Raw genomic sequence first — 19,788 nt, 5'->3', positions numbered from 1 at the left:
TTTAACCGCGTCTGGGTCATCTAAGTGCGTCTGTGAAGGGCAGAATAGCGTCTGTGTTTTTAGAAGCGTCTATGTCGAACAGAGACACGTTTGTGTCTGGAAATCGCGTATGTGAAGTATACAGTCGCGTCTGTGTCCAGAATTGCAAAAACCTTTACAGTCCAGCAAACATAAACAAGAAAATCTCAGAATCGCGTCTGTGTTTAACAGAGTAGCGTCTGTGTCCGGAAACCGCGTCTGTGAAGTATACAATCGCGTCTGTGTCCAGAATTGCAAGAAAAAAATTTCAGAGTCCAACAAACAAGAGAAATCAGTTTTGGAATACTTGAGCTTCCTAGGTTGTTTCTTCAGGTTTCATTTAGCATTCAACCTGTCTCTGGGTCTCATATAGTCCATCATTGCTTCACATCTCATTTTACATTCATACTTGTCTAAACTTGAGTCAAAAGGTCACTTGCTTGTCCTCATCATACTTTGTCAACATACTACATACAACTACACTTTGCTAAGTGGTCCCTCATCAAGGTTTCTTACCTTTGGGTCTCATTTGGTCTTACTTAGGGTCAAGGTCAGCTTACCTCATCAAGAGAAACTATCCTCTCTTTGGGAGTCACACCTACTCTACTACTTACATACTTGGTCTTACACTTTGGACATTGCAAGTACACCTCAAGATTCATTTACACTCCATACAACTCTTGGTCTTCCATACTCTTTCCATTTTTCATCTAGTCTCTCACATCTTGGTCAAACACCTAGTTCATGGTTGAAACCCGTCTTCAAAAATCTAGGAGAAAAGCTAAAGAAGCTCAAGAGTCCACCAACATGAGTTCTTATGAGTATGACAATGATTTATTTTTCAATCCTGAGCACACTACATTACCTGACATGGAGGTTTATAGAAACAATCCAAATGTTGAGAACATAGACACTACAAACAACAATGCTACACACAATGACAATGTGGACAACTTTTCAATACAATCAGCAGATATAGAAGAATCCATAATGAATCCTCATTTCAATAGATTGGTTGAAGAGATAATGAGGAGAGATCGACAATACTTCTTACACGTGATGGCACAAAGTGGAGCTAAAATACCTCATGACTTTGACATGTCTCAACTTATGGAAAATCGACCCTCGCAACAAACTCAATCCAACATGGATCAAAGGAGACCCAATAGTGGGGGAAATAGAGGACCGAATATGATGCCTGAGTCACCATCAGTTTTGCTTCAAAAACCAGAAATCCCACATACACAAGCTCAAACATATGATACTTACCTTCGAAGACCATTATGGAAGCCTTATGCAAATAGATATGCTCAATCACATGCTCCAGCTATGGATCAATCAAAACAAGTGGATACTCAAAGGCATCCTCAAAATTTGGACATAAGGAAACCTCATGTCAAATTTGGGGGCAACACAATGGAAAATGAAATGCCAATAGAATATGGTATATATGCACAAAATAGATATGGGGTTCCTCAACATGAAGCTATACCAAGTGCTCCATATATGCCGCATCAATATAGACCTCCTCCATATGGACATGTCTACGATCAGTATCATCCATACATGCAACAAGCTCCTCCTCAAATTGGTGTCCCAAACATGGGGTATGCTACAAGAAATCGATCTCCTCCCAAGAGCAATTTGGAGCAACAAATAAGAGATTTACAAAAGAAAATGGAGGACATGAGTGCACCAAAACCAACATACACTATGAGAGACATGTGTCCTTATCCATTTGATAAGAGCATCCCAATGCCTCAATTTCCTGCACACTTTGTGACGCCAAAATTTGACAAGTATAGAGGAAAGGGAGACCCCAAGGCACACATACGACAATTTTTCACAGCCTGCATTGAGGTAGCGGCAGAAGAAACATATTTGATGAGGTTGTTCCCGCATAGCTTAGGCGATCAAGCTATGGAATGGTTTTCTCAATTACCTCCCGGTATTAAGTCATGGGGCGACTTAGCAGAGGCATTCATTCAGCATTTTTCCTACAACATAGAGACAGATATCTCAGTCACTACTTTGTGCAACACCAAGCAAAAGGAGGGAGAATCTTTTGTGTCATTTTTACAAAGATGGAGAAATCTAGCCAGCAGATGCTGTTGTGAAATTCCCCAAAAACAAATGGTAGAAATGTTCACTCAAAACGTTAACAAGGATATTGGCTATGATCTAAGGAAAGCTTGTTTGTCCACCTTCAAGGATGTTATTGAAAAGGGCTTAGCAACATAAAAGGTCTTAATTGAACAAGGAGTTATTAAGCTATTCAAGGAAAACAAAGATGACTTTAAAGGAAAAGACAAGCCAAGATTTTGGAATAAAAACAAGAACAGAGTCAACGATGGCGTTGTTGATGCCAATACAGTGAGACCCAAGTTCATCTTTTCAGGATCAAGTTCTACAAACAATCAAGTGAATACTCAAACAACTTCCAGATCACGAAGGAAGTACACTCCATTGGGAGAACCACTTGAATCAGTCTTCAAAAAGCTAGTGGCAAACAAAGTGATCACAGTTCTAGATTTTCCTCCATATGAACCAAAGGTCAAACCAAATTGGTGGAATGATGATGAGTATTGTGAGTTTCATAAGAGCAAGGGACATAAGACATGAAATTGCCATCGACTGAAGAATATTGTGCAAGATCTCATTGGTAGAGGTGACATTGAGATTGAGGGACATTCGTCTAATCAAGAACATGAGATGTTTAAGGAACCATTCCCAAAGCATGACAAAGGAAAAGCCCAAGTCACAGATGATCAGGCCAACTATACTAGAGCACCTTACAACTATGACTCAACTATCAATCACATCTCAATGGACAATCATATCTCTACTATTACCATCAATAACAAAAATCCTGAGAATCCTCCTCAGAGACCCAAGATTGTCCTAAGAGGTGCTGGATCTTCTTTCGAGCCTACATCTGAATGTCATGTTACAACTCGTCGAGGTAAGATTACTTTGCCAGGTGCCTCCACTAAAAACACTTCTTCTTCATCTACTAAACCTGAGTATGACCTTGTAGAACAGTTAGGGAAGACACCCGCGCTCATTTCAATCCTTGAACTATTACGCATATCTCCCGCACATAAAGCCATTCTTGATAAAATCTTGAGAGACACCGCCATTCCTACTGATCTGAACGTGGACCAGTTTCAAGCCATGGTGGGATACCTATCCATTCCACATTCCCTTACATTTACAGAAGCTGATGACGCCTCCATAAGTCAGCCACATAATGCACCATTACATATTGAAGCCTTCATACACAAACATCGAATAAAGCGAGTCTTGATAGATGGAGGAGTTGGTCTAAACATTTGTACATTGAGCACCATTAAACAATTGGGATATTCTGATAAAGCTGTGAATTCAAAGAATCAAATTACCATCAAGGCATATGATGATGAAGAACGCTCATCCAAGGGCACGGTCACCTTACCTCTAAGAATTGGGCCAGTTACAAAGGATGTGGTTTGTCAGGTCCTGGATTTAGATCTCACATACAACATATTGCTAGGACGTCCTTGGATTCATGAAATGAGGGCAGTCCCATCAACATATCATCAATGCATTAAGTTTCCTCATAATGGAGTCGAGGTAACAGTTAACGGTGATCCTAATCCGTTCATATATTGCAATAACCTGAGATCACATACGGAGACCATCATTCCCAATAATCGTGAAGCTGTTCCTTCTTCGGCATACATTGACCCTGAGTCATTAAAACCTTCGACATCAAAACAAGGTGAACTTAAAGGCAGATTTCAGGACAAAGGCATGGGAGAATACACTTTAAATCAGACCATGTATTTACGACAAGTCATGAGCTCTCCAAAAGAATTTGGAAGGCCACATCCTAACAAGCAAACATTCATCATGATGCTCAAATGGGATCCTACTACCTTTCAAAGATGGGGCGAATTGGAAGAGGAAGATTTATACAAAATGCTCTATAAAGACATTGAAGATGACACACATGATCAGATCAATATACCTTGTGAGAAATATGGCAAAGGCTTCAAGATTCTACAAAAATTCGGGTATGATGGAAAAAGCCCTCTTGGGTTACGCAAAGAAGGCATCATGGAACCCCTACAACCTGAATTGACTGTAAGAAGAGAACGCTCAAAGGGACTCGGTTTTCTGACTTCCAAGATCCACACAAAAAGGACAGAAGAGGCATCACAAATCAAAGTTGCCAAAGTTCAACAAGAAGATTGCTATTCCACAGATTCCAACGAATGGGAATGGGGTTCAGACAAATCCTCCAGTGACTACGAACTCACCGAGACATTCAGAGAGCCAGATGAACCCACAGAAGAGGAGGAGTTTTATAACAAATTCAGAGTTGGTCAAGAAACAACCCATGAGGAGTCTACACAGTCCTTGTCTCAAGGTTCTAGGTCGAAATCACATAGGATGAGGACACCTGTCCCGGAAGGCGCTACTAATAATGATAATTTGGATTCGCTTGCGATTGAAACTGATGAGGAGAGTGCCATCGATGACCTCGACGATTGCCTTGACATACCCGAATATAATCATATCTTCACTCTTAGCCCTGCAAACTCTGAAAACATTAAAGGCCTTCCCCTTGTTCACCACCAACTCATTGACTGGGATTATGAAGGACCAGCACAATTTGACACATTTCAGAATGACGAAGCTATTATTGACTATCTTGGCATACGAGATGATCTTCCCTTTGGGGACCACAAAGCAAGATACAACATAGAACTCAACAACATGGCATATTTTGGTGAGGGTGTCGGACCTTCCAGTCGCAAAAATGTGAAAATAAGAACAAATCAAGAGTCTTATGGCGAAAACCACACTGTGGCGCTATCTGACCCCAAAAAAGTAAAAAGAAAAGACGTATCTGAGGGTGAAAACCTCTCTGAGGCACCTGAAGATGGAAGGCTCGACATTCTCCCAGCATCATATGAGGAAAAATCATCCATGTTGGTAGAGGAGACTATCAAAACAAACATTGGTACAGAAGAGGTTCCACACAACATATTCCTGGCTCAATCATTAACAGAGTCCGAAAAATCAAAATTCATAAGCTTCTTCAAAGAACGACGAATCAACTTTGCATGGTCATACGCTGATATACCTAGACTGGATCCGGATTTGGTAATGCATCATTTGACAGTCAAACCGGGGGCAAAGCCAGTGAAACAGAAATTAAGGAAAATGCATCCACAAGTGGCATTACTAGTCAAAGCAGAGCTGGAGAAATTATTGGATGTTGGATTCATACGCCCAATTGATTATCTCGAATGGATCTCTAATTTAGTACCTGTCAGCAAACCAGATCGCAGCATCAGAATATGTACAGATTTCAGAGACATCAACAAAGCTTGTCCAAAGGATGACTTCTCATTACCAAATATCGACTTGATTGTTGATCTCACAGCAGGTCATGAAATGCTATCATTAATGGATGGATTCTCTGGCTATAATCAGATAAGAATTGCACCCGAGGATCAACATAAAACATCATTCACTTGTCCGTGGGGAACTTTCTGTTGGAATGTCATGCCCTTTGGGCTAAAAAATGCAGGAGCTACATATCAAAGAGCAATGACTACTATTTTTCATGATCTCATGCATGTAACTGTGGAAGATTATGTTGACGATCTCTTGGTCAAATCAATAGACAGAAATACACATTTGGACATACTTTCAGTTGCCTTTGATCGGTTGGAAAAGTACAAGGTAAGATTAAACCCCAAGAAATGTGTCTTTGGAGTAACCTCTGGGAAGCTCCTAGGATTCATTGTATCCAAAAGAGGAATCGAAGCGGATCCAGCAAAAGTCAAAGCTATCTTAGAAATGCAACCACCAAGAAATATCAGTCAACTTCGGTCCTTACAAGGCAGACTCCAGTCCATCTGAAGATTCATAGCACAACTTGCAGATAAGTGTAATCTTTTCCAGCACCTGCTACATAAAAACATCAAATTCAAATGGGATGATAACTGTCAACAAGCTTTTCAGATACTCAAAGACTATCTTCTAAATCCACCAGTTCTGATGCCACCAGTTCTAGATCAACCACTGTTATTATACATTTCAGCTACTCCAACAGCACTGGGGGCACTCTTAGCGCAACAAATAGCTGACGGCAAGGAAAAAGCAGTATACTATATCAGTTGCACATTGGTGGGATACGAGCTAAACTACACACCAATCGAGCGTGCATGTCTCGCTGTGGTCTTTGCTTCACAGAAATTATGACATTATATGCTCACTCACAAAACTAAGTTGATTGCAAGAATTGATCTATTAAAGTACCTTCTCAACAAAGCTACACTTACTAGGCGGCTGGCCAAATGGGTAATGATATTGAGTGAATTCGACATCGAGTATGTGGACAGAAAAGTAATAAAAGGAGAAGCCATCGCAGATCAATTAGCAGATGCTCCCATGATAGATGATGCTCCTCTAAATTCAGAATTTCCAGATGAATCCATTCTAACAATATCACATGCAAAGCCATGGCAATTATACTTTGATGGTTCATACACACAGCATGGGGCAGGAGCTGGTATTCTTTTTATAACTCCTCAAGGTGATTCTATACCAAAATCATACCGCTTATCATTTCCTTGCACCAACAATATAGCAGAATATGAGGCATTAACAACAGGATTACGAATTGCAGTTCAATGGAAGATCCAGGAACTTCGTGTTTTTGGAGACTCCCAACTTGTTATCCGTCAAGCAACTGATGATTACCAAACAAAAGATGAAAAATTACTGCCTTATAAACAAATGGTGGATAATCTGAAACAACACTTTACAAAGATAGACTTTGAGCAAATACCAAGAGAGCAGAATCGCGCCGCAGATGCCATGGCTACAATTGCTTCACTAATTGACCTGCCTCAAAATGAAACCTGCTATGAGTTCCTGGTAGACAACCTGTTGGTTCCTTCATATGAGATAATGCCTACTGAAATGATATGTGTTGTTGGTCCCGAATCTCAGTTATATGGTTCCATCTTCACATACCTTTGCGACAATATCTTACCTCCTAATCTATCAAACAACCAACGCCGCACTTTCATTCGCCAATCCTCTCGATATGTCATTTTAGCTGATATCCTATACCGACGAGGTCTAGATGACACTCTTCTTAGATGTCTAGAAAGCGACGAAGCTCAGATTGCGTTACGTGAAGTGCATGAAGGGATATGTGGTCCACATGCTAGTGGTCCTACCTTGGCCAAGAAACTCATTAGGACTGGATATTACTGGCCCAATATGGAAAAAGACTCATATCAGTTTGTCAAAAAATGTAAGCAATGTCAAATTCATGGAGATCTCATACATGCACCAGCACAAGAACTACAACCACTTGCGTCTCCTTGGCCCTTTTGTCAGTGGGGACTTGATCTCATAGGCAAGATTCACCCTCCTTCTTCCAATGGTCATAAATTCATTATCACAGCCACAGAGTATTTTACAAAATGGATTGAAGCCGTGCCTCTCACACAAGTCACTGGAAAACAAATTGCTACTTTCATCCTTAACTATATCATTTGCCGATATGGTATTCCTAAGTCCATTATTACTGATAACGGGCGTCCCTTCAAAAATCAGGATGTTCGTGAACTCTGTGAGTGCTTCCATATCTCCCATCGTTTCTCCACACCATATTACCCCCAGGGTAATGGCCAAGCTGAGGCATCTAATAAAACAATTCTTAAAATCCTCAAAAAGACAGTCGACGACGCTGGCCGTAATTGGCATATCCAACTCAATCCTGCACTTTGGGCCTACCGCACAAGTGTCCGCACACCTACAGGAGCTACACCATATTCACTTGTCTACGACACTGAAGCCATCTTGCCTATTGAGGTCGAGTTACCCTCTTTACGGGTCTCTTTGCGAAACATCATCAACGATGAAGACTACAGGGTCTCTAGCTTACAAGAACTAGAACTATTGGATGAACGAAGACAAATTGCTTTTAATCATCTCAAGGCTTACCAACAACGAATGAGTCGTAGCTACAATCACAAGGTCAAGCCTCGCACATTTGAGGTAGGTGACTTGGTTCTCAGAGAAAACCCCAAAAATCAGCAAGACAGAGAGAAGAAGGGCAAGTTTGAACCAAACTGGCTTGGTCCTTACATCATTACAGCAATCTATGGATCTGGGGCATATCAGCTCTCTACTACAGAAGGTGAACCTTTGGAGGATCCTATCAACAACATGCACCTTCGCAGGTTCTACACATAGCTCATCGGAAGATCCTAATTCAAAATTACAAAAAAAACTATAAAACAAAAAAATCGTTACTTGGTGAAAACCTGGCAAACAGGTGCTTTGTGACACAAAAAAATTGAAAAAATCGAAAAAAGTAAAGAGAAATAATTTCGTCCAATGGTGAAAACCACTTCAGTGGCGCCCTGGGCAAGTACCATGGTGAAAACTGGGTTCCTAGCGCCATGCGTAGAGACTTTGCTCCTCTCTCCTTCAGGATTCTCTTTCATCCTTCACTTTGCACACACTCACAACCTATTCATCCATAATAAACTTACCCATTCCCATCATGGCTTGTTATTGATCTACCTAAGATTGGTTAGCCATCCATAATAAACCTCCCTTTCCATCCATAACAAATCAGACCCTATCTGTGGCTAAGACAAAATCCTACGTCTAGTAATGGGTGTGGAACTGAGAACATCACATGTTTTGAGGAGTACAGTTTCTTCCAGCTTCCTTCAGTCTATTCACGCACAATCCGCAATAAAGCAATATTTGCATCGCAGATCCGCAATAAAGTTTCGTCTTCTCCGCAATAAAGTATCAGTTTCATGGATTCAGTCAGTTTCAGATGAGACACAACAGCAACAATGGGCTTCAACAAATCAAATCTTTCAACAGACTCAGACAACATATGGTTCAGTGTTAATCTATCCCTTTTGTGAAAGTGAACATTGTGACCACAATCAAACATGACTTATACAAGTGACAAGAGACACTAAACTTGAGGACTACAGTGGATGTTGGTGTCGAGTCTTGGTTTTCTTTTGATTTTATCTTTTTTCTTGGTGACATGTCTTTTAGCTTTTCCGGGATGTCTTTGACTAGAGATTCTATCTCCAGGATGTCTTTGACTAGAAAGGCGAGGATGGGGTATCGTCACCTATTTTGTTTGCTGTCTATGGATTGTCTTTTAGTAATGCTATGACTTGTCCAAGGATATGAGGACACTGTGAGTCTAGTGTGAACTGGGGCATTCCTTGTTTGTGACTGTCTTATCTCCATGCAAACAAGTACAATGACTTTCTGGGTCGAACTCATGCCTCGATTGTCATAACCTACTTGCCATAATAAAGCTCAATGATGATAACGCACAAGAAGCTCTTTCACGTTCATATCTTTTGTCTTTCATCCCCCCTTTCTTGATTAACTTCCATCATCCTTCTCGAGTCCGCGTAGCCCGCTATCACATGACTGAGTATAATGACACACCAAAAACATTTACATTTCATGTAGTTGCACCTGCATTACCACATATAAGCATTTCATACATACATATAGATATCACAATTGCATCACATCCTGCACACAACACCTGTTAGCACAATTTACATTTGCATTATCATATTCATCTGCATTACATATATTCACATTCGCATCATGCATCACATATAAAACATAAAAGAACAAAAATATTGCATTGCATCATATGCATATTTGCATCCATCACATAAAACATACATCATAGAAACATACATCACATAAGGTACACATGCATATAGCTGCCGCAAAAATGAATCATCTCTCATATATAATCAAATGTGTCATGATACAATGATGTCAAAAGAATCATATGGCTACAAAATCACCCGCAGGTGTCTACAATACAAAAATGGTACATATACTGATACAAGGGAGCCCTCTATGGCTATGATGAACTCCCTCCCTCGGAGCCGCCTGGCCTCGACGTAGTCTGAGCTTTAGAAGGATCCGCTCCAGGATCACCCTGCCTATCTGGTGGTGGTGGAGGACCCATGACCCCACCACTCGATGCCTGTCTCCTCCGGCTCCCTCCCGTAGCCGTCGCTGTCCGCGATGGTCTATGGAAGCTCCTCGCCCACTGATCCGCTGGCACTGCACCATAGTACAGGTCCCTCCAGTAGCCTATCTCCTCTCCGGCTCGCAAGACATATGCGTAGCCTGCCCCTGCGTCCTCTGCCACCTGTCTCCCCGCCCTCAGAGCTGTCTCGGCCTCCGTGTAGTGCTGAATCGCCTGATCCCTCTCCCGCTCAGTATCCCTGAGCCGTGTCCTGAGCCGATCCCTCTCCCTCTCCAACTCCTGGATCTCGTCTGCCTGGCCATGGTAGATCTCCCTCAGCTCCAGCAGTTCATCCTCCTCAGGATCCCCACCCTCAGCCTCTGCCTGTGGCTCTCCCTCTATGGGTGCCTGCCCCTGTATCTGCCCCTGTACCTGTCTCGGTGCCTGAACAGGTACCTGTCTTTGTGCATGCTTGGGTACCTGCACCTGTCTCTATCCCTATGCCTGTACTGGCACCTGTCCCTGTCTCGGTCCCTGTGCTCTAGGACCCTGTGCTGCTGGTACCTGCAGGGGCACTCCACCGCGACCCCTCACCACCTGAGCCTGTCCCTCCTGTCCACCCTCCCTCCGAGGTGCCACCCTCCTCTCCCCAACTACTCCCCTCCACCGCTATCGGCCTCTACCCCCATCACCCCCACCATCATCATCGTCATCTCCTCCTCCATCTCCATCCAGTAGCTCCCCTGGATCTGTCAGTCAAGGGAATGGATGCTCTGCCCAGTAAGCTGTATACTCTACATCCATACCTGCATCCTCAATCTCTGGCCACATATGCCAAGGTAGGGGTATCATCTCTGCCAGCTGTGTAACTGCCTGATCATATGACAACAGCGGTCCGAACTGTGCCTGATCCCTCACTGTGCGGGCATACATACCCGAGCCTCGTGGCATCCGCTGGATCCTGCCAAACTGTCTGCCTACCCTATCCACAAGCTGTCTCTCCAGTATGTAAGGCATCCGCCTAATCAGATATCTGCTCCTGAATGTATATGGCAGCTCCACTGCATCATCCTCCCACTCCTCGCACCCCAGGTAGGGCCTCCAGATGACCATATCAATGTCATCTATCACACGCCTCCAGTGCTCTAACCTGCCAATCCGAGGCTGTGAAGTGTTCATATCGTATAAATGAACAAAACTCCGTCCATGACCCCTGCCTCTGAAGTGTATCGACCGTGTGATAGGCAGATGCTCATATGCCCACACCTGTAGCAGTGTCACTCCACAACCCAGTCCCACTGATCCATGGTAGACGAACTAATGCAGCTCATAATACAGATGTGCCAAGACACATGGACCCCATGCATATCTGGTGTGCTCAGTCACCAATGTCTCCAGTGCTCCTCCCCAGCCAACTGCCAACCCCCGTGTAGCCCTGTCTGGACACAGGAAACCACTGATAACTCCTCCAATCACAGCTGGCAAAGCTAACCCTGTCGCGGTCATGGTATCCCATGCCACATGCCCTGCTCTCATCTCTAGCCCGGGATCCTGGAACACCCGTCCCAGCGCCTCTCTGTCTCCATCTCGATCGTATGGGATCAGCTCTCCATCAATCAGTATATGCAATATCCTGTAAACATCCTCGAGGGTCATTGTCATCTCCCCCATCGGCAAATGAAAAGTGCAAGTCTCGGAGTGCCATCTCTCCGCCAGCGCAGTCAGCAAACCCATGTTTGCCCGAAACTCAGGCACATATAATACGTGTCTCAATCCCATCTCCTCGATGGCAGCTCTATCCTGAAACGACAACTCTGGTCACAACCTCTGTGTGGACGGGAATCTCTCCCGTGACTCTAGCATAGGCAAATACTCCTGCAGTCAAACCAATCAATCATGTCAGTCATGGTGGCATTCACTGTTCATCACAAAATGCTACTTGCTATCTAAATGCATATGGTTATCTATTCCAGTGACACTCATTGTTCATCACAAAGTGTTGCTATCTATCCTAGTAGTGCTCCCTGTTCATCACAAAGTACTACGTGTGTGACATTCCTTGTTCATCACAAAGTGTTACTCACATTTAGCACTCCCTGTTCATCACAAAGTGTTGCTCACACTTTGGGTACTCCCTGTTCATCACAAAGTACTCTATCTTGGTGCTCCCTGTTCATCACAAAGTGCCTTGATCTATCCTAGTCTTCCTAGAGGACCTGCTTGAGTGTATCCTCTCAGCAGCTTATCCAATCGACAGCGTATGTTCATCACAGAACTGCCGATTTGACCTAGAAGACTAAAAAATTGCATTTTCTGACATAAACGCGCTTTAAACTCACAAACGCGCCTCTTGACTGCATAGACGCGCCTGTACAACACAGACGCGCCTGTTTGACACAAACGTCCCTTCAGGACGCAGACGCGCCCGCATTCAACACAAACGCGGTTCCAGACGCAGACGCGCCTAGCACCGACACAGACGCGGTTGCACGTTTTTGCACTTTTTTGTGCCCTATTCCTAAGCACATTTATTGCTAACCTACCATGCATTAATGACAAAATTGAAATGCGTCAAAGTACGAGGAGGTTTGGTGGTACTTACCGGCTCTCCTGCCTCTGCTGGCCTCTGAAATCGGCGAACACGATCGAATCTGTGTACGAAAGCCATCGCTGCTGACTGCTGCTGCTCTTTTTTCACTTTGCACTGTGATCTTGTGAGGGTGTAGATGACAATGAGGATGTCTTTTGCCCGTGGTCTATCTTATAGCCTACCCTGGCCCTCGCCTTCTTTTCCTGAGTCAGTCTTCTTCATCCTGTGACTTTGTCACTTTATTCGACCATTCCATTCTAGCCTTTCTTTCTTATCGAGAGATTGTCTGCAATATTTTCAGACATTTTCATCCAATCTCTCGAGGGGGCATATTATTCCCATCCTGGGGCAACTCTATATCAGTTCATTTTATCTTCTTTGAAACAACGTGACAAGCCGCATTGTCTCAAAGAGGGGCAAAATGTAGACACCCAAAATTGTCCAGTCTAATTAAATAAAGATTTTATTTAATTATCTAAACCTAATTCTTCTATTAATTAAATAAATCTTTATTTATTTAATTAATTCATTTATCCTCTTCTAGCCTTATTTCTCATTTAAATAAATACATTTATTTATTTAAATTATCCTCTTTCTAAATTAAATAAATATTCTTATTTATTTAATTATCCTACTTCTTCTATTAATTAAATAAATCCTTATTTATTTAATTAATTCATTAACCTTTTCTACACATGACACATGTCATTCATCTCTTAATTCATACACTACCTACCCCTTTCATTATTTTATTATTTCTTATACCTACCCTCTAATCCTAGCCGACCTCCTTTTACACCTCTCAATCTTAACCCTCCATTTCATATTGTGTCTTCTATTTAAGAAGATGCTTTCTTCATTGTCAAACCCTAATCACTCATGCTAATGATCTTTCATGCAACTTGCAACACTACGATCCTACTTGCAACCACATTCCATTCTTTGTTGAGCTCTTGTGCATACAAAAATTTGAGAGCAAATATATCAAGCAAGATCAATGGAGATAGGAAGAATGGAGATCAAAACCCTATTGGACATGTGATGGTATAATCTTTGTGATTTTGTTTTATTTTGCATTGTCTTAGGTAATCTTCATATGTTATGGTGGATCTTTGTTGATTGTTAGGCCAGGGTTTTGTGGTTGGATTCATTTAGCCTTTCAATATTGTTATTATTGTTATCCATTTTCACCATAAACAGGGCTATTATTGGCCAACTATAGAACGAGATTCTTTTCAAATAGCTAAAACATGCAAACAATGTCAGATCAATGGAAATTTAATTCATGCACCAGCACAAGAACTTCATGCTTTGGCAACATCTTGGCCTTTCTGCCAATGGGGTCTTGATCTAGTAGGAAAGATAAACCCTCCTTCATCCAATGGTCACAAATTCATCCTTTTAGCTACAAAACATTTTACAAAATGGATTGAGGCGGTACCTCTCATACATATCACAGGAAAACAAATTGCTGCATTTATCTTGAACTACATCATATGTCGTTATGGAATACCCATGACCATTATCACTGATAATGGGTGACCGTGCAAGAACTAGGATGTACAAGAGCTATGTGAGAAATTCAAGATCCAACACAAATTTTCCACACCCTACTATCCCCAAGGGAATGGGCAAGCAGAAGAATCAAACAAAACTATTCTGAAAATCCTCAAAAAGACAGTGAATGATGCTGGCAGAGATGGGCATATTCAATTGAACCCTGCTCTATGGGCCTACCATACCAGTATCCACACACTAACATGAGCCACACAATTCTCTCTTGTATATGGATCAGAAGCAATACTACCAATAGAAGTAGATATACCTTCTCTATGAGTATCATTAAAAGTTCTTATCCCAGATGAAGAACACAAAATATCCAGACTACAAGAGCTAGAATTGATCCATGAACGATGATAAAATGCCTTTGATCATTTGAAGGTTTATCAACAAAGAATGTGTCGAAGTTATAATCATAAGGTCAAACTAAGAGCCTTTCAAGTTGGAGAACTAGTACTAAAGGAAAATCCACACAACCAATCATATCGAAAAAAGAAAGGGAAGTTTGAACCAAATTGATTGGGTCCGGTTGTGGTCACAACAGTATTTGGGTCAGGAGCATATCAACTATCAACACTAGACATGGATCAGCTCAAGGAACCCATCAATAGCATGCATCTGAAAAAGTTTTATGTCTAAAAGCAGAAAATCCAAAAAACAGCGAAAAAGAAGAAAAATAAAAAATAGTGGAAAAGCAGAAAAGCCAAAAACAGTGGAAAATCAGAAAATACAAAAAACAATGAAAACAAAAAAAAAAAAAAATCAAATATGAGAAAAAGTACAATAAAAACAGTTGGTGAAAGCCTGGCAACATGTGCTATCTGTCAGCTAGCTCTTCCATCTATTGGTTCATGCATCCTTCTGCTTGCATTCATTGTCATCATCACTGTTCATATCCATAATAACGCCTGTGTACATACACAGGCATCGCAGCTGGTTTATCACCATGGTTTGGATCATTGGGTATATCATAAAGAATTTGTTTCTAGGCTTGGGGCAAAATCTTGCACCTAGCTAGGGGCAAAATTTTCGATCGTTTTGAGCTTAATCAAACAGGTAGAACAATAGTTAGGCAGCTCTTGTTAAGCAAAAACTAAGACACATCCAACATTGAACACGAGATCAAATTGTCAACCATCAAACTATCACATGTCAGTCTAAGCACATCACACACTATTCAATGGATGATATCTTTTGGATAATGTTTTTAACACTTTGGTTCAACTTTTATATCTTGATTTTTGCTATCATGATTTCTGAGTGACTCCAGGATGTCTTTGACTAGAGGAACAAGGAAGGAACATGATATTTTTCTTGTTTGCTACCTGTAAATTAATCATTAATATGTGCAAATTTGTCTCAGGACATGATCATCGGGGTATCATTGAAAAAATTTCCGATTTGCATATAGAAATGGTTAATACTGCCTATTTTACACAAGCAACACTCAGGTCATGTTGGTTCAATTATACCTCGATGCTTGTGCTAACTTGCAATATCAAAATCCAGATAAGTAGTGCTCAGGTCATCATGGTTCAATTATACCATCGATGTTTGCACTCACTTCCCACATTTTAAAAAGCTCAATGATGACACAACGCAATAACCCAATGATTGGTCAGATCTCAAGCATTGAATTTCATTTGCATTTTGTATTTGCATTTAGCTTACATTTCATTCTTGCATAGGATCACAAAAGCTCATCTTATCCAAGACCAAATCTATTGTAGGATTCATCAATGTATCATCATAGGTGTATACACAATCAAAATGATGACTCATCTCTCTCTAGATATTGTCGACCCAACGCAAATCTTATGCTACCCCCTCAAATGAACCCACCTCAGCATATCTGAATCTTCCCGCAACATGATATCAACAAACTGTCAGTTCTTTATCCAATCAATCTTATCAATTCTATCAATCGGTCTCATCTGATCTATTCTATCATATCTTATACAGGATGTATCTTTCTTGGAACTAGACATTCTGATAAAGTCTTATACAAGATATATCGTTCCTGAAACCAGATGCTTTGATCATCTTTGTCTTCTATTGGAGGTGTCATTCCTGAAACCAGACTAAATCTTGATCTTATCAATCTAATCAATCTTATTTATTCAATCAAGCTTTATCAATCATCACATCCAAAACCACATCATAATGATCAAAGAACTCTCACTTTCATCAATAAACGTTGTAGAAGTCAAATCATTTATAATCGAGAAATCAATTTCGCAACGATCCAAACACTCCAAAGGTCAATTATCTCAATTGATCTCCCAAGGGGGCATCATCATACCACAATTTATCAATCAATGTCTGGGGCATCCTACCGAACCAATATCACATCACCATCATAAAAATGAGATTATTCTTTGATCAACGCGTCATCACACCTCGCTTCAAAGAGGGGCAAAATGTATACACCTAAAAATGGTCTGAAGATAATTAATTAAATAAGCAATTATTTAATTAATCTCCATTCCCAATTTAATTGAATTCATTAGCAATTTGATTAAATTCTCCCATTCATCTACTTATTAATAAATCTAAGGTTTTATTTAATAGGTTTATTTCAATAGTCCCCTTTTATTCATTCCTTCTAATCCCCTAATTAATTAAAACAAATCAATTTATGAGTTGTTGAAAGTTTATTAGCCTTTTCCTATTATTTGAATTTTTAAATTAAAATTACCCACATGCCTCCTAACTTATAACCACCTCCTATCCATCTTCTAACCTCAACCATTCCACCTAACCCTGGGTTTAACTAACCATATCCTATCTTGCACATCCTAACCTCCTTATCCTAACCTCCTATGGGTTGGATATCCTCCCCTTGAGACACATGGCACATGCCACACGACTCCTCCTTTGGACACTTGCCCTCTTAGGAGAAAGGCTCCTTGACACTTGTCACCAGAGAGATGACAAGTGTACCTCCCTCCAACCTCTTCTCCAACCTCCTCCAATTTCACCCTTAATATCTTCAAACTCAATCTTGACCGTTCATTCCTGCCACCTCACCCTTGGCCTTGGAAATCCTATAAATATCCCCCATTTTGGAGCACAAAGGATCCCATCTCATATCATTTTAGACATTATTACTATAGGCATATTGCATCTTAGATCTAGTTTAATTTGATCATATTCTAGCATAATTGTTGAATCATATAGCATAATCAATCTCTAATCTAGCTTAATTGCATCATCATCATAGCTTAATCATGCATATCATTAGCTTAATTAGCCTCTTGGATCAATCTAGCATAATTGGTGTAGGGCACCTAACACTCCAAGCATGCAATTTTGTTTTCTCCTAAGTTTTGTGTGTTTCCTTCTATGATGTAATAATGGACCAACCATTTGGGACTCAGTAGAGCCATGGTTGAGTTGTCCAAGTTTTGATTGTGTCATTTATGTTCAGGATGTTATCAGCCTAAGAAGTTGAAATGTTAATGTAGATCACAGGAGTAGTACTCTAGATCATTGTTATCATGTTATAGGGGTCTATTACATTGTTTTTAGGTCTTATAGGATGCTTGAGGGCTTTCAAGAGCCTTGAAATGCATGTGAATGCAAAGTTACATCTTATGTGTCAAAAAGATGTAAAAGTTGCTGAGCAACATTTTGCAACTTTTTGCAAAAGTTGCATTTTTTAAGATTGGCATTGCAAAGTTGGTTGAACCAAATAAACCATCAGAATATAAGCCAAAATATACTTTATTGTACAGGTTGGAGAATCTGGAATGCAAGAACAATTTTGTGTTTTCAAGTAATCTTGGTTTTTCACCGTTTTTGACATTTTTTTCCTTGTTTTCATTGTATAGTGCGGTCCAGTACGGACTTGATGGTAGAATCTTATTGCTGGGTATGAGTGATTGTTGAATGTACTTTCCAGCAAGGTAGATTAGTAAGTTTTTTTGTGTTTGGTTGCAGAGATCTCATTCATTATCTGAAACTAGTTGTAAAACCCTTGCAAGGTAGGGTTTAAGAGCAAAATGGCTCTAACCCGAGCATCCATTGATGAAACCTGTTGAAATCGAGTGGAATGCTAGGTTAGGGTCTGTACATATTCTTAGAGTAGGTTTTGTTGTCTTGCAGGCCTTTGGGGAGGAGCAACAATGAAGCCCTAGGCTCACCGCTAGGAGTTGGTGAGTTAGGACAACAGAAGATGTACAAATTTTGAGCACATATGGATTGGTGGAAGAAAAAATGATATATGGTTGGAAAGCACTCTAAGTTCCCTTGAATAATCCCTAATTATCTTTGGTAGGTGTTTTGACTAGTGAAGGGTTTTAAAACCATATTTCCAAGTCACCCGGGTAGGCCTAAACCCTTGAAATTAGTGCAGTATTGGAAGCCCCATGTGTACGGATAACCCAGATGCAATTTTCCAATATTGTCTATAACTCTTAAAAGGGTACTCGAATCTGCAATTAATTTGTGGCCTTGTGTGGGTAGTTTGTAAACTAAGCCTTGAAAACCGATATAGGAGGGCTAATTAAACTAGGCCTATTTGTAATTGGTAGAGTCAAAGTGAGGTTGGAAAAGCTTGGAGATGGGAACAAAGGTGCTAAAACCCCTAAAATACTTCAAAGGCATTATAAATGCATATTAAACCCATTGTAGCAGTTGGTGTATTGTGATCCTTGCAGGAGTTGTTGGAGCCCTAGGAGTGGTGTGTAGAGATTGAGGTGGCAACCTCAATAGGGGGAGTAGATTTTCTAAGATCAATGGCTATACCTTGGAGGCAATCCAAAATGGATCAGACCTTGGAGGTCTAGACAACAAAACCCCAATGAAGTGCCATTGGATGGGCTTGAGGAGTTAGAGGGTTGAGTAAGCCAAGAAACCAAGAAGGTGATTGAGACCAACTCCAAGACTCTCTGCATTAGAGTGGTATCAGAGCCATTCTTTGAAAGATATGGTGTATGTTAGATTGTGAAGAAAAAAAAGCAAGTTCAATGCCTCCAAAGGCAATGACTCTAGAAGCCATCCGACAGATGGTGGCAAAGATGATAGAAGGATTGAAGGATGCAGAAGGAAGTAAAGGAACTAGAGACATTAAGAAGGAGAAGGGGAAGGTTAAGACATAATGGAAAGATGAGACAAATGAAGAAGTGGAAGATGGAGAGGAAAAAGCAGTAATATCAATGCCTCAAGACCAAAAACTATTCTTGGATGCAGTCAAATCCATCTCCAAAGATAAATTGGATGAATTACCCACCTATGGAGGAAATCTTAATGGAGAAGAGTTGCTAGATTGGATAGAGGCCCTAAATAATCCTTTTGATTATAAGGAGGTAGTATAGGAGAAAAGAGTAAATGTGGCAAAGTCAAGATTGAGAGGATCAACATTAGTTTGGTGGAATATGATGCAAGAAGAAAGGGTACAAGAAGGTAAGAAGAAGATAACTTCATGGGAGCATATGAAGATAAGGCTTAAGGCTTAATTCCTATCGGGGGATTATGAAGTTCAAATCCACAAGAGACTGCAAAATTTGAAACAAAGGGAGTTAGATGTCAATGCATACACTGAGGAATTCCACAAACTCAGTTT

The sequence above is a fragment of the Cryptomeria japonica genome, chromosome 5 (genome assembly GCF_030272615.1).
Source record: "Cryptomeria japonica chromosome 5, Sugi_1.0, whole genome shotgun sequence".
NCBI lineage: Eukaryota > Viridiplantae > Streptophyta > Pinopsida > Cupressales > Cupressaceae > Cryptomeria > Cryptomeria japonica.
Note: the sequence above shows the minus strand (reverse complement) of the source record.